We start from the raw sequence: 14,106 nt of genomic DNA, 5'->3' as shown, positions 1-14,106 counted from the left end.
GGCATTTGCCCCCAAGAAACTAACGCCCACTGGATATATTCTCTTTTTCCGACGACTCTGTGTGAGCCCCAGAGAGGTTTTTGCATGAAAATCCAAGTAGATCGGCAGGTTCTGAAATACTCAGACCAGCCCTTCTGTTACCAACAACCATGCCACTGAAATCACCGTACTTCCCCATTCTGATGCTTGGTTTGAACTACAGGAGATTCTCTTGACCATGTCTACGTGCCTAATTGCATTGATTTGCTGTCATGTGATTGGCTGGTTAGAAATTTCCATCGAAGAGCAGTTGGAGCAGTTATCTTACCTAATAAAGTGGCCAGTGAGTGTAAATGCATACATATGTATGTGTCCCATGTATACTCCTCATGAACATTAAAGCTTTTTGAAGGGATTGATGTTCAATAGTTGCAGATTACCCTTTCTTACTTTATTGGGTTTATTAATGCAGATAATGGAGATGCCGGGGATTGAACCCGGGGCCTCATACATGCTAAGCATGCGCTCTACCACTGAGCTACATCCCCTTCGGTGGGTGCTCCTTAAGACAGGAAGACAGGAAGTTCTAAGTGCTACGAGTTCCATGGAAACACTCTGTTGAAGTGTGAAAATTCAGATTTCTCACAAAAGTACTGCTGCGATGGCCAGGAATCGAACCCGGGTCAACTGCTTGGAAGGCAGCTATGCTCACCACTATACCACCATCGCTCAGTTCTGGCAAATCAACGTCATAATTTCCGCAACACACTGCATGTTGTTGATGCCAAATTCTGACCATACCATCCGAATGTTGCAACCGACATTGAGACTCATCATACCAAGCAACGTTTTTCCAAACTTCTGTTGTCAAAATTTGGTGGGCCTGAGTGAATTGTAGCCTCAATTTCCTGTTCTTCGCTGAGAGGAGTGGTACCCAGTGTGGTTCTGCTGCTGTGGCCCATCCGCCTCAAAGTTCGACGCGTTGTGCATTCAGAGATGCTCTTCGGCTATTTGGTGAGCCTGAGTGAATTGTAGCCTCAGTTTCCTGTTCTTAGCTGAGAGGAGTGGTACCCAGTGTGGTTCTGCTGCTGTGGCCCATCCGCCTCAAGGTTCAACGCGTTGTGCATTCAGAGATGCTTTTCGGCTATTTGGGGAGCCTGAGTGAATTGTAGCCTCAGTTTCCTCTTCTTTGCTGACAGGAGTGGTACCCAGTGTGGTTCTGCTGCTGTGGCCCATCCGCCTCAAGGTTCGACGCGTTGTGCATTCAGAGATGCTCTTCGGCATACCTCGGTTGTAATGAGTGGTTATTTGATTTACTGTTGCCTTTCTATCAGCTACATCCAGTCTGGCCATTCTCTTCTGACCTCTGGCATCCACAAGGCATTTGCCCCCAAGAAACTAACGCCCACTGGATATATTCTCTTTTTCCGACGACTCTGTGTGAGCCCCAGAGAGGTTTTTGCATGAAAATCCAAGTAGATCGGCAGGTTCTGAAATACTCAGACCAGCCCGTCTGTTACCAACAACCATGCCACTGAAATCACCGTACTTCCCCATTCTGATGCTTGGTTTGAACTACAGGAGATTCTCTTGACCATGTCTACGTGCCTAATTGCATTGATTTGCTGTCATGTGATTTGCTGGTTAGAAATTTCCATCGAAGAGCAGTTGGAGCAGTTATCTTACCTAATAAAGTGGCCAGTGAGTGTAAATGCATACATATGTATGTGTCCCATGTATACTCCTCATGAACATTAAAGCTTTTTGAAGGGATTGATGTTCAATAGCAAGCATTAAGTCCAATTCATCTTGTGAGTTTGTCTAACTATGAACATAATTCATCCTATTTGGAACAATCAGTGTTGCAGATTACCCTTTCTTACTTTATTGGGTTTATTAATGCAGATAATGGAGATGCCGGGGATTGAACCCGGGGCCTCATACGCTCTACCACTGAGCTACATCCCCTTCGGTGGGTGCTCCTTTAGACAGGAAGACAGGAAGTTCTAAGAGTTATGAGTTCCATGGAAAGCAGTCTGTTGAAGTGTGAAAATTCAGATTTCTCACAAAAGTAGTGCTGCGATGGCCGGGAATCGAACCCGGGTCAACTGCTTGGAAGGCAGCTATGCTCACCACTATACCACCATCGCTCAGTTCTGGCAAATCAACGTCATAATTTCCGCAACACACTGCATGTTGTTGATGCCAAATTCTGACCATACCATCCGAATGTTGCAACCGACATTGAGACTCATCATACCAAGCAACGTTTTTCCAAACTTCTGTTGTCAAAATTTGGTGGGCCTGAGTGAATTGTAGCCTCAATTTCCTGTTCTTCGCTGAGAGGAGTGGTACCCAGTGTGGTTCTGCTGCTGTGGCCCATCCGCCTCAAAGTTCGACGCGTTGTGCATTCAGAGATGCTCTTCGGCTATTTGAGAGATGCTCTTCCACATACCTTGGTTGTAATGAGTGGTTATTTGAGTTACTGTTGCCTTTCTATCAGCTACAACCAGTCTGGCCATTCTCTTCTGACCTCTGGCATCCACAAGGCATTTGTCCTCAAGAAACTACCGCCCACTGGATATTTTCTCTTTTTCCGATGACTCTCTGTCAACCCCAGAGAGGTTTTTGCATGAAAATCCAAGTAGATCGGCAGGTTCTGAAATACTCAGACCAGCCCGTCTGTTACCAAATACCATGCCGCGCTCAAAGTCACTGAAACCACCTTACCCATTCTGATGCTTGGTTTGAACTACAGGAGATTCTCTTGACCATGTCTACGTGCCTAATTGCATTGATTTGCTGTCATGTGATTGGCTGGTTAGAAATTTCCATTGAAGAGCAGTTGGAGCAGTTATTTTACCTAATAAAGTGGCCAGTGAGTGTAAATGCATACATATGTATGTGTCCCATGTATACTCCTCATGAACATTAAAGCTTTTTGAAGGGATTGATGTTCAATAGCAAGCATTAAGTCCAATTCATCTTGTGAGTTTGTCTAACTATGAACATAATTCATCCTTTTTGGAACAATCAGTGTTGCAGATTACCCTTTCCTACTTCATTGGGTTTATTAACACAAGTAATGGAGATGCCGGGGATTGAACCCGGGGCCTCATACATGCGAAGCATGCGCTCTACCACTGAGCTACATCCCCTTCGGTGGGTGCTCCTTAAGACAGGAAGACAGGAAGTTCTAAGAGTTATGTGTTCCATGGAAAACACTCTGTTGAAGTGTGAAAATTCAGATTTCTCACAAAAGTAGTGCTGCGATGGCCGGGAATCGAACCCGGGTCAACTGCTTGGAAGGCAGCTATGCTCACCACTATACCACCATCGCTCAGTTCTGGCAAATCAACGTCATAATTTCCGCAACACACTGCATATTGTTGATGCCAAATTCTGACCATACCATCCGAATGTTGCAACCGACATTGAGATTCATCATACCAGGCAACGTTTTTCCAAACTTCTGTTGTCCAAATTTGGTGGGCCTGAGTGAATTGTAGCCTCAGTTTCCTGTTCTTAGCTGAGAGGAGTGGTACCCAGTGTGGTTCTGCTGCTGTGGCCCATCCGCCTCAAGGTTCGACGCGTTGTGCATTCAGAGATGCTTTTCGGCTATTTGGTGAGCCTGAGTGAATTGTAGCCTCAGTTTCCTCTTCTTTGCTGACAGGAGTGGTACCCAGTGTGGTTCTGCTGCTGTGGCCCATCCGCCTCAAGGTTCGACGCGTTGTGCATTCAGAGATGCTCTTCGGCTATTTGGTGAGCCTGAGTGAATTGTAGCCTCAGTTTCCTGTTCTTTGCTGACAGGAATGGTACCCAGTGTGGTTCTGCTGCTGTGGCCCATCAGCCTCAAGGTTCGACGCGTTGTGCATTCAGAGATGCTCTTCGACATACCTCGGTTGTAATGAGTGCTTATTTGAGTTACTGTTGCCTTTCTATCAGCTACAACCAGTCTGGCCATTCTCTTCTGACCTCTGGCATCCACAAGGCATTTGCCCTCAGGAAACTACCGCCCACTGGATATTTTCTCTTTTTCCGACGACTCTCTGTCAACCCCAGAGAGGTTTTTGCATGAAAATCCAAGTAGATCGGCAGGTTCTGAAATACTCAGACCAGCCCGTCTGTTACCAAAAACCATGCCGCGCTCAAAGTCACTGAAACCACCTTAACCATTCTGATGCTTGGTTTGAACTACAGGAGATTCTCTTGACCATGTCTACGTGCCTAATTGCATTGATTTGCTGTCATGTGATTGGCTGGTTAGAAATTTCCATTAAAGAGCAGTTGGAGCAGTTATTTTACCTAATAAAGTGGCCAGTGAGTGTAAATGCATACATATGTATGTGTCCCATTTATACTCCTCATGAACATTAAAGCTTTTTGAAGGGATTGATGTTCAATAGCAAGCATTAAGTCCAATTCATCTTGTGAGTTTGTCTAACTATGAACATAATTCATCCTTTTTGGAACAATCAGTGTTGCAGATTACCCTTTCTTAATTCATTGGGTTTATTAACACAAGTAATGGAGATGCCGGGGATTGAAGCCGGGGCCTCATACATGCTAAGCATGTGCTCTACCACTGAGCTACATCCCCTTCGGTGGGTGCTCCTTAAGACAGGAAGACAGGAAGTTCTAAGAGTTATGAGTTCCATGGAAAACAGTCTGTTGAAGTGTGAAAATTCAGATTTCTCACAAAAGTAGTGCTGCGATGGCCGGGAATCGAACCCGGGTCAACTGCTTGGAAGGCAGCTATGCTCACCACTATACCACCATCGCTCAGTTCAGGCAAATCAACGTCATAATTTCGGCAACACACTGCATGTTGTTGATGCCAAATTCTGACCATACCATCCGAATGTTGCAACCGACATTGAGATTCATCATACCAGGCAACGTTTTTCCAAACTTCTGTTGTCCAAATTTGGTGGGCCTGAGTGAATTGTAGCCTCAGTTTCCTGTTCTTAGCTGAGAGGAGTGGTACCCAGTGTGGTTCTGCTGCTGTGGCCCATCCGCCTCAAGGTTCGACGCGTTGTGCATTCAGAGATGCTTTTCGGCTATTTGGTGAGCCTGAGTGAATTGTAGCCTGAGTTTCCTGTTCTTAGCTGAGAGGAGTGGTACCCAGTGTGGTTCTGCTGCTGTGGCCCATCCGCCTCAAGGTTCGACGCGTTGTGCATTCAGAGATGCTTTTCGGCTATTTGGGGAGCCTGAGTGAATTATAGCCTCAGTTTCCTGTTCTTAGCTGAGAGGAGTGGTACCCAATGTGGTTCTGCTGCTGTGGCCCATCCGCCTCAAGGTTCGACGCGTTGTGCATTCAGAGATGCTTTTCGGCTATTTGGTGAGCCTGAGTGAATTGTAGCCTCAGTTTCCTCTTCTTTGCTGACAGGAGTGGTACCCAGTGTGGTTCTGCTGCTGTGGCCCATCCGCCTCAAGGTTCGACGCGTTGTGCATTCAGAGATGCTCTTCGGCTATTTGGTGAGCCTGAGTGAATTGTAGCCTCAGTTTCCTGTTCTTAGCTGAGAGGAGTGGTACCCAGTGTGGTTCTGCTGCTGTGGCCCATCCGCCTCAAGGTTCGACGCGTTGTGCATTCAGAGATGCTTTTCGGCTATTTGGTGAACCTGAGTGAATTGTAGCCTCAGTTTCCTGTTCTTAGCTGAGAGGAGTGGTACCCAGTGTGGTTCTGCTGCTGTGGCCCATCCGCCTCAAGGTTCGACGCGTTGTGCATTCAGAGATGCTTTTCGGCTATTTGGGGAGCCTGAGTGAATTGTAGCCTCAGTTTCCTCTTCTTTGCTGACAGGAGTGGTACCCAGTGTGGTTCTGCTGCTGTGGCCCATCCGCCTCAAGGTTCGACGCGTTGTGCATTCAGAGATGCTCTTCGGCATACCTCGGTTGTAATGAGTGTTTATTTGAGTTGCTGTTGCCTTTCTATCAGCTACATCCAGTCTGGCCATTCTCTTCTGACCTCTGGCATCCACAAGGCATTTGCCCCCAAGAAACTACCGCCCACTGGATATATTCTCTTTTTCCGACGACTCTCTGTGAACCCCAGAGAGGTTTTTGCATGAAAATCAAAGTAGATCGGCAGGTTCTGAAATACCCAGACCAGCCCGTCTGTTACCAACAACCATGCCACGCTCAAAGTCACTGAAATCACCGTACTTCCCCATTCTGATGCTTGGTTTGAACTACAGGAGATTCTCTTGACCATGTCTACGTGCCTAATTGCATTGATTTGCTGTCATGTGATTGGCTGGTTAGAAATTTCCATCGAAGAGCAGTTGGAGCAGTTATCTTACCTAATAAAGTGGCCAGTGAGTGTAAATGCATACATATGTATGTGTCCCATGTATACTCCTCATGAACGTTAAAGCTTTTTGAAGGGATTGATGTTCAATAGCAAGCATTAAGTCAAATTCATCTTGTGAGTTTGTCTAACTATGAACATAATTCATCCTTTTTGGAACAATCAGTGTTGCAGATTACCCGTTCTTACTTTATTCGGTTTATTAATGCAAATAATGGAGATGCCGGGGATTGAACCCGGGGCCTCATACATGCTAAGCATGCGCTCTACCACTGAGCTACATCCCCTTCGGTGGGTGCTCCTTAAGACAGAAAGACAGGAAGTTCTAAGAGCTACGAGTTCCATGGAAAACACTCTGTTGAAGTGTGAAAATTCAGATTTCTCACAAAAGTAGTGCTGCGATGGCCGGGAATCGAACCCGGGTTAACTGCTTGGAAGGCAGCTATGCTCACCACTATACCACCATCGCTCAGTTCTGGCAAATCAACGTCATAATTTCCGCAACACACTGCATGTTGTTGATGCCAAATTCTGACCATACCATCCGAATGTTGCAACCGACATTGAGACTCATCATACCAAGCAACGTTTTTCCAGACTTCTGTTGTCAAAATTTGGTGGGCCTGAGTGAATTGTAGCCTCAATTTCCTGTTCTTAGCTGAGAGGAGTGGTACCCAGTGTGGTTCTGCTGCTGTGGCCCATCCGCCTCAAAGTTCGACGCGTTGTGCATTCAGAGATGCTTTTCGGCTATTTGGTGAGCCTGAGTGAATTGTAGCCTCAGTTTCCTGTTCTTAGCTGAGAGGAGTGGTACCCAGTGTGGTTCTGCTGCTGTGGCCCATCCGCCTCAAGGTTCGACGCATTGTGCATTCAGAGATGCTTTTCGGCTATTTGGGGAGCCTGAGTGAATTGTAGCCTCAGTTTCCTCTTCTTTGCTGACAGGAGTGGTACCCAGTGTGGTTCTGCTGCTGTGGCCCATCCGCCTCAAGGTTCGACGCGTTGTGCATTCAGAGATGCTCTTCGGCATACCTCGGTTGTAATGAGTGGTTATTTGAGTTACTGTTGCCTTTCTATCAGCTACATCCAGTCTGGCCATTCTCTTCTGACCTCTGGCATCCACAAGGCATTTGCCCCCAAGAAACTACCGCCCACTGGATATATTCTCTTTTTCCGACGACTCTCTGTGAACCCCAGAGAGGTTTTTTTTTTTTTAAACACTTTATTTATAGTTTTTTTCCATGTTACAGAAGAATGAACATTCAATAACATTTCAACCCCGCCCACCCACCCCTCACAAGGTCAGAAACAATAAGTAAAGAAAAAACTAAATAAAATGAAAATAAATTAAACAGAATTATAAAAAAAAAAGGAAGCACATTATATCTGTATGTAGATATGCACTCACACATACCTTGATAGACTTATATTTTGGATTAAAAGCATGTCGGGGACTCTCTCAATCGTGCGCACAGATCCAGCTGTTCACTTCATATGCAGCATGTTAGGATAGTATCAAGTAAGAGATATGTTCTCAATGAATTCTATGAAGGGAGTCCAGACTTGAATAAATCTGTCCTTACGACCACTACGACTATATTTCAGCTTCTCTAGTGGCATCATAGAAAGCACCTCCTTAACCCAGTGTTTAAATGAGGGCGGTGCAGCCGACCTCCACTGCATAAGAATTAACCTCCGAGCCATCACTGTTAAAAAAGCTATGGCATTTAACTGCAAGATAGTAAATAGTGCGTCTGAGGGTGTTGTTCCAAAAACAGCGATTACAGGATCGGGATCAACGTTGACACCCCGTATGTGAGATATAGCCTCGAAAATCTTTGTCCGGAAGCTGTTCAGAGACCTGCATGACCAAAACATATGACCCAGCGTAGCTGGACTATGGCTACATCTTGGGCATGCAGGATTGGCATCAGGGTATATTTTGGCCAATTTCTCGTTCGAATAGTGTAACCGATGCACAACTTTGAATTGAATAAGGCCATGCCTGATGCAGAGAGATGTGGTGTGGATACGCTTCAAACTATTTTGCCATGTCTCATCAGATAGTGCAATGCCCAAATCCTCCTCCCATTTCAATCTCGTGTTTTCCCATGATGGGGGGTCAATGTCTAGTAATGCCTGGTAAATCTTGGATATCCTCCTCTTCCCACTGGGATCCAGCTCTAACATGATATTCAAAACATTCTTTGGTGGTAAGTGGGGAAATGGGAAGTGCTTTTTAGCAAAGCTGCGCACCTGCAAATATCTAAAAAAGTGACTCCTTGGAATGTTATTGTCCTTCTGCAGTAAGTCAAATGAAGCGAATGTGCCATCCACAAAGAGGTCATCAAAAAATACCACCCCGTTTCTATGCCATGTTTCAAAAGCAATGTCGGTTTGTGATGGGGGAAACAGATGATTCCGTACCAGGGGAAGAAGAGTGATTGCCTGGCTAAGCTGGAAATGCTTCCTGAATTGAAGCCAGATTTTAAGTGAATTTCTAATAACTGGGCCCAAGCTTTGGAGACTTAAATTAGTGGGAATGGAGCTACTCAGGATGGAGACTGGAGAAAGTGACGGGTTCGATTCGAGTTCCATAGTAACCCACATTGGTCCCTTCTTACTTTCATGCATCGAGATCCAATAATTCAGTTTGGAAATGTTAGCTGCCCAGTAATAAAATAGGAAGTTAGGCAGGCCCAGTCCCCCCGAGCCCTTGGGCATCTCTAATGAAGTTCTTTTAATTCGCGGGGAGGATTTGCCCCAGATAAAGCTTGTGATGTGACTGTTCAATTGTTTAAACCATGACTTAGTTAGTAAAACCGGGATCATCTGGAACAGATATAAAAAGCGTGGTAGCACTGTCATTTTTACCGTGTTAACTCGACCCGCTAGCGTAATGGGGAGAGCTGACCACCTAAGGAAGTCCTGTTTGGTGCGTTCTAACAAAGCTTTAAAGTTGTGGTCATAGAGGTTTTTGTATAATCGTGTAACATTTATGCCTAAGTAGGTGAAAAACTGTTGTTCTAATTTGAATGGAAAGCTGCTATAGTCGATGGATTTCGCTAGTTGATTTATGGGGAAGAGCAGACTTTTAGATAGATTAAGACTGTAGCCAGATAGTCTTCCAAATTGTTGTAATGTTTGTATCAGTTTAGGGATTGATTCCATTGGGTTCGCTATATATAATAAAAGATCGTCCGCGTATAATGACACTTTATGTACTGTTCGATTTCTTGTAATACCGGCGATGCACTGCTGAGATCTCAAGGATGTAGCGAGCGGTTCAATGGCCAGATCAAACAGGAATGGTGAGAGGCAACATCCCTGCCGTGTACCTCTATGTAGTCTGAAATAGTCGGACTTGGTGGAGTTTGTACGTATTGAAGCCGTTGGCGACGCGTATAGTATCTTGATCCACGAGGTGAAAGAGGGGCCAAAACCAAATCTATCAAGCACCATAAATAAGTAATCCCACCCGACCTGGTCAAATGCCTTCTCTTCATCGAGTGAAAGCACAACCTCTGCTTCCCGGGTTGAGTGGGTAGAGTGAAGCACATTGAGCAGACGCCTCATATTGTAGAACGACTGCCTCCCTAGTATAAACCCCGTTTGATCTGGATCGATAATTTTTGGTATCACTGTTTCCAGTTGACGTGCTAAAACTTTCGTAAGAATCTTGTAATCACAGCACAATAGACTGATCGGACGATACGAACCACAATCCAATGGGTCCCTACCTTTTTTCAACAAAACCGATATAGTAGCCTGTGTCATAGTGGGAGGCAGCTTCCCATCCAAAGTGATTTCCTGAAACAATAAGCGCAGAAAGGGTGCCAACTTAGCTGCAAACACCTTGTAAAATTCTACAGGGAATCCATCGGGACCGGGAGTTTTCCTGCTTTGCATGGATCTTATTGCCTGTGTTATCTCCTCGGTCGTTATGGGAGCATCAAGCATAGTTTTATCCTCTGTAGTAACATTTGGTAGTGTCAAGCTGTCTAAGAAGGTGTGGAGGTCTGCAGCGTTCACAGAAGCCTGTGATCTGTACAGTTCAGTGTAATATGCTTTGAAACGGTCATTTATGGCTTGCGGGTGTGAAGAGGTCGAGTCTGATGAGACGCGAATTTCAGGAATTGCACTCTGCGCCGTTATTTTTTTAAATTGATGGCATAATAACTTCCCTGCCCTCTCACCATGCTCGTGGTATGTTTGTCTTGTTTTAAGCATCATCCGCTCAGTCTGTCTTATAGAGAGGTTGTCAAATTCCGTTTTTAGTAATAACCGTTCCTTGAAAAGCTCAGGTGTATAATTATGGGCCAACTGATTGTCTATATCGAATATCTTTTGGTTTAGTTCGCTAAGGTGTTTATTCCGTTCCCTTTTCCTATGGGCTGCATGAGAGATAATCTGACCCCTGAGATATGCCTTAAGTGACTCCCAAATAGTTGCATATGACATTCCTGGAGTAATATTAATCGAGAGAAAGAAGTCTATTTGGTCAGAGATAATTTTTTGAAATGACGTTTGTGTTAGCAGCAATGGGTCAAGTTGCCATGAGCGTTGGGGCACGGAGCTATTTGGAAATGACATGTCCAACTGGACAGGGCAATGATCAGAAATTGTTATGCTATGATATCTGCTATCAGTCACATAGGACATTGTTCTATAATCAATCAGGAAAAAGTCTATTCTAGTGTATGAAAGGTGGACCGGCGAAAAGAATGAAAACTGTCTGGCGGAGGGATTGGCGTGTCTCCAGGGGTCGTATAATCTATAAGACTGCATGAAAGACAGAATTAGAGCACTTGATTTGGACACATTCCTGTTTTGCTTAGGATTGGACTTGTCTAAAGCTGGCTGTAGAGCGCAGTTGAAGTCTCCCCCCAATATCAACAAATGCGAATTCAGGTCTGGGAGTCTCGTTATGAGGTGAGAGAAGAACTGAGGATCATCCCAGTTGGGGCCATAGAGGTTGACGAGTGCCACCAAACTACCAAACAGCTTCCCTGTTACTATGACGAACCTACCCTTGTCATCTGGTGTAATATTAATTTGCGTGAAAGGGACACCTTTCCGTATTAGTACTGCAGCCCCTCTAGATCTGTCTCCGTAATCTGAATGAAATATCTGGCTAATCCAGCCCTTCTTCAATTTATCATGTTCATCACTCCGGAGGTGTGTCTCTTGTAGGTACATGATGTCTGAACCTAATGATTTTAGGCGTGTGAAAATCCTATTGCGCCTAATAGGATGCTGGACCCCTTTAATGTTCCAACTGATAAATCTAATTGAGCCTAGGTCCTGAGCGGCCATTGTTAACTTGATATGATGTGTAAGATTGCGATTGTGTGACCAGCTGGACCGACCCTAACAGAGTGCATGTCCCCAGGATGTCACCCGGTGCTAAGAAAAATATACAAACATGTGAGTGTTTCTCAACCAAAAAAAGTATGCAACCAAAAACAATAATATAAGAAAAAAGACCTTGAAACCCTGTGCTGACCTGTTCTAAAACCCAGGTCGCTCTAGCCTCTCCTAACAGTAGGCTAGGTCCCCACATAATTATAATGGGTTAACACTTAACTATCCATGAAGATCCCCAGAACAAATTAACAACAATTATAGCACTGAGGTAATAATACAAAGAAACACTAGTAATTATAAATGATTAAAATTGACAAATAGAAGAAAAAGGGGAGAAATAAGTAAAAAATAAAAAGAGATGGCTAGCCATGCTGTTCACAGGTGGTCTAATAAAAGCAGTGGGCTTTTGAGTAGTTAGTGATGGCGACCACCGTGACAGAACTAAGTAAGTTATAAAAAAGGTAAGATCTAGCACAACAAATACACCCTCTCTTCTCCATACCCTCACGCACATGCACATACATACTCACTCATATACACACACAGCTGTATGGATAATTAATCCACACTGACGCTCGTACAAGATTACACACACACACACACACACACACACACACACACACACACACACACACACACACACACACACACACACACACAGACACAGACACAGACACAGACACAGCCACACAGACACACCCACACGGACACACCCACACACGCGCAAGGGGACATTGAAAATAAAAATAAAATATGTATCATTTAAGAATCTACACACATAAAATAAAATGACCTGATAATAAGCAATATGATTTTGAAAATATGTGATACGAGAACAAAGTTGGTGGTAGAACTAAAGATTTGAGGCAAAATTCAGCTTATCAACTGGCTGTGAACAGTACGTTACTTACAGTAATAGACCGACGAATGTCTCTTACAGTAATAGCCACAGTTTCAGGATGCCCTGATAAGTCACTCACTGTGAGAAGCCCTCTGTGAGGATAAGTTCTTTATGACATAAGCCTGCGCTTCTTCTGGCGTGGAGAAAACCCGCTCCTGGTTGTTGTGGGTGATCCTGAGGCGCGCCGGATAGAGGATGCCGTACCGGACTCCTTCCAGCCCGCGGAGCTGCCGCCGCACCGCGCTGTATCCCGCCCGGGCTCTGGCCACCCGCGTAGTATAATCCGGGTAGACAGAGATGGTTATCCCGTCCACCTTGACCTGCTGCTTCACCCTGGCTAGACGAAGAATTTCAGCACAGTCCCGAAAGTAGTGTAGACGGGCCACGATGACGCGCAGCTGTTCTCCGGCTCTCGGCGCAGGCTGCAGCGAGCGGTGAGACCTATCCAGCTCCGGAGCCTTCTGGAGTTCAAACGCCTTCTGCAGAAGCGCCGAAACAGCGGTGACAGAGCTGCTCTGACTTTCCGGCACCCCCACGATCCTGACATTATTCCTTCTTGCTCTTGCTTCCAGATCCTCACATTTATTTTGCAATGATTCAGATTGCGCTTGAAGATGCTTGACTTCGCGCTGTAATGTTACGATGTCATCCGAGCACGAGGACAGACTTTTTTCCATTTCACTCGTGGTATCTTTTAACGAGGTTAACTCTTTAGCAACTGAGCTTTGGTATGATTGCAACTCAGTCTTTACCGTGTGGATGTCGCCTCGCAGCCCCGCCATCTCCTTCTCCAGCACCTCTCTTATCTCCACCTTCAGAATAGTACCAATATCTTCACTAAGTGACACGAGTAGCTCCTGCCTGAAGGTCTCCGTGGCCAGTGCTGAAGTCATGTCGGCGCGGGTCGGGCTGTCACCTGCGGCCGTGGCCGTGCCAGAGGGATGGGGCCTCGGTGTAGATGCAGCGGTCTTGCGGGTTTTGGGCGCGTTGCCAGCCATGTCTTCTCATGTAAATGTTTTAGGAAGTACTACTAAGCTGAAATAACTCCAAAAAGCAACACTTTGTTCCAACTAGTGCTATATTAACGGCTTTTAATAAGAAGGTCCCGGGGAGCTTCAACACGTGCGTCTATTCCATAGCCTGCTCACCAGCGCCCCCCCCCCAGAGAGGTTTTTGCATGAAAATCAAAGTAGATCGGCAGGTTCTGAAATACTCAGACCAGCCCGTCTGTTACCAACAACCATGCCACGCTCAAAGTCACTGAAATCACCGTACTTCCCCATTCTGATGCTTGGTTTGAACTACAGGAGATTCTCTTGACCATGTCTACATGCCTAATTGCATTGATTTGCTGTCATGTGATTGGCTGGTTAGAAATTTCCATCGAAGAGCAGTTGGAGCAGTTATCTTACCTAATAAAGTGGCCAGTGAGTGTAAATGCATACATATGTATGTGTCCCATGTATACTCCTCATGAACATTAAAGCTTTTTGAAGGGATTGATGTTCAATAGCAAGCATTAAGTCCAATTCATCTTGTGAGTTTGTCTAACTATGAA

General features: G+C 45.3%; 9 non-coding genes across 9 annotated transcripts; all 9 read right to left on the bottom strand.

Moving 5' to 3' along the window:
- Nucleotides 1–455: 455 nt before the first annotated feature.
- trnaa-agc (transfer RNA alanine (anticodon AGC)) lies at nucleotides 456–527 on the bottom strand. Its single transcript has one exon. It is a non-coding gene; the product is annotated as a tRNA-Ala (tRNA).
- A 109-nt stretch (nucleotides 528–636) lies between these two features.
- Nucleotides 637–708, bottom strand: trnag-ucc (transfer RNA glycine (anticodon UCC)). The gene has a single exon. It is a non-coding gene; the product is annotated as a tRNA-Gly (tRNA).
- A 1,349-nt stretch (nucleotides 709–2,057) lies between these two features.
- On the bottom strand, nucleotides 2,058–2,129 carry trnag-ucc (transfer RNA glycine (anticodon UCC)). The gene has a single exon. It is a non-coding gene; the product is annotated as a tRNA-Gly (tRNA).
- A 936-nt stretch (nucleotides 2,130–3,065) lies between these two features.
- trnaa-cgc (transfer RNA alanine (anticodon CGC)) lies at nucleotides 3,066–3,137 on the bottom strand. Its single transcript has one exon. It is a non-coding gene; the product is annotated as a tRNA-Ala (tRNA).
- Nucleotides 3,138–3,247: 110 nt separating this feature from the next.
- Nucleotides 3,248–3,319, bottom strand: trnag-ucc (transfer RNA glycine (anticodon UCC)). The gene has a single exon. It is a non-coding gene; the product is annotated as a tRNA-Gly (tRNA).
- Nucleotides 3,320–4,507: 1,188 nt separating this feature from the next.
- On the bottom strand, nucleotides 4,508–4,579 carry trnaa-agc (transfer RNA alanine (anticodon AGC)). Its single transcript has one exon. It is a non-coding gene; the product is annotated as a tRNA-Ala (tRNA).
- Nucleotides 4,580–4,689: 110 nt separating this feature from the next.
- trnag-ucc (transfer RNA glycine (anticodon UCC)) lies at nucleotides 4,690–4,761 on the bottom strand. Its single transcript has one exon. It is a non-coding gene; the product is annotated as a tRNA-Gly (tRNA).
- Nucleotides 4,762–6,501: 1,740 nt separating this feature from the next.
- On the bottom strand, nucleotides 6,502–6,573 carry trnaa-agc (transfer RNA alanine (anticodon AGC)). The gene has a single exon. It is a non-coding gene; the product is annotated as a tRNA-Ala (tRNA).
- A 110-nt stretch (nucleotides 6,574–6,683) lies between these two features.
- On the bottom strand, nucleotides 6,684–6,755 carry trnag-ucc (transfer RNA glycine (anticodon UCC)). Its single transcript has one exon. It is a non-coding gene; the product is annotated as a tRNA-Gly (tRNA).
- Nucleotides 6,756–14,106: the final 7,351 nt, after the last annotated feature.

The sequence above is a fragment of the Cololabis saira genome, chromosome 8 (assembly GCF_033807715.1).
Source record: "Cololabis saira isolate AMF1-May2022 chromosome 8, fColSai1.1, whole genome shotgun sequence".
In the NCBI taxonomy this organism is placed as follows: Eukaryota; Metazoa; Chordata; class Actinopteri; order Beloniformes; family Belonidae; genus Cololabis; species Cololabis saira.
This window is presented reverse-complemented; position numbering and strand designations above follow the sequence as displayed.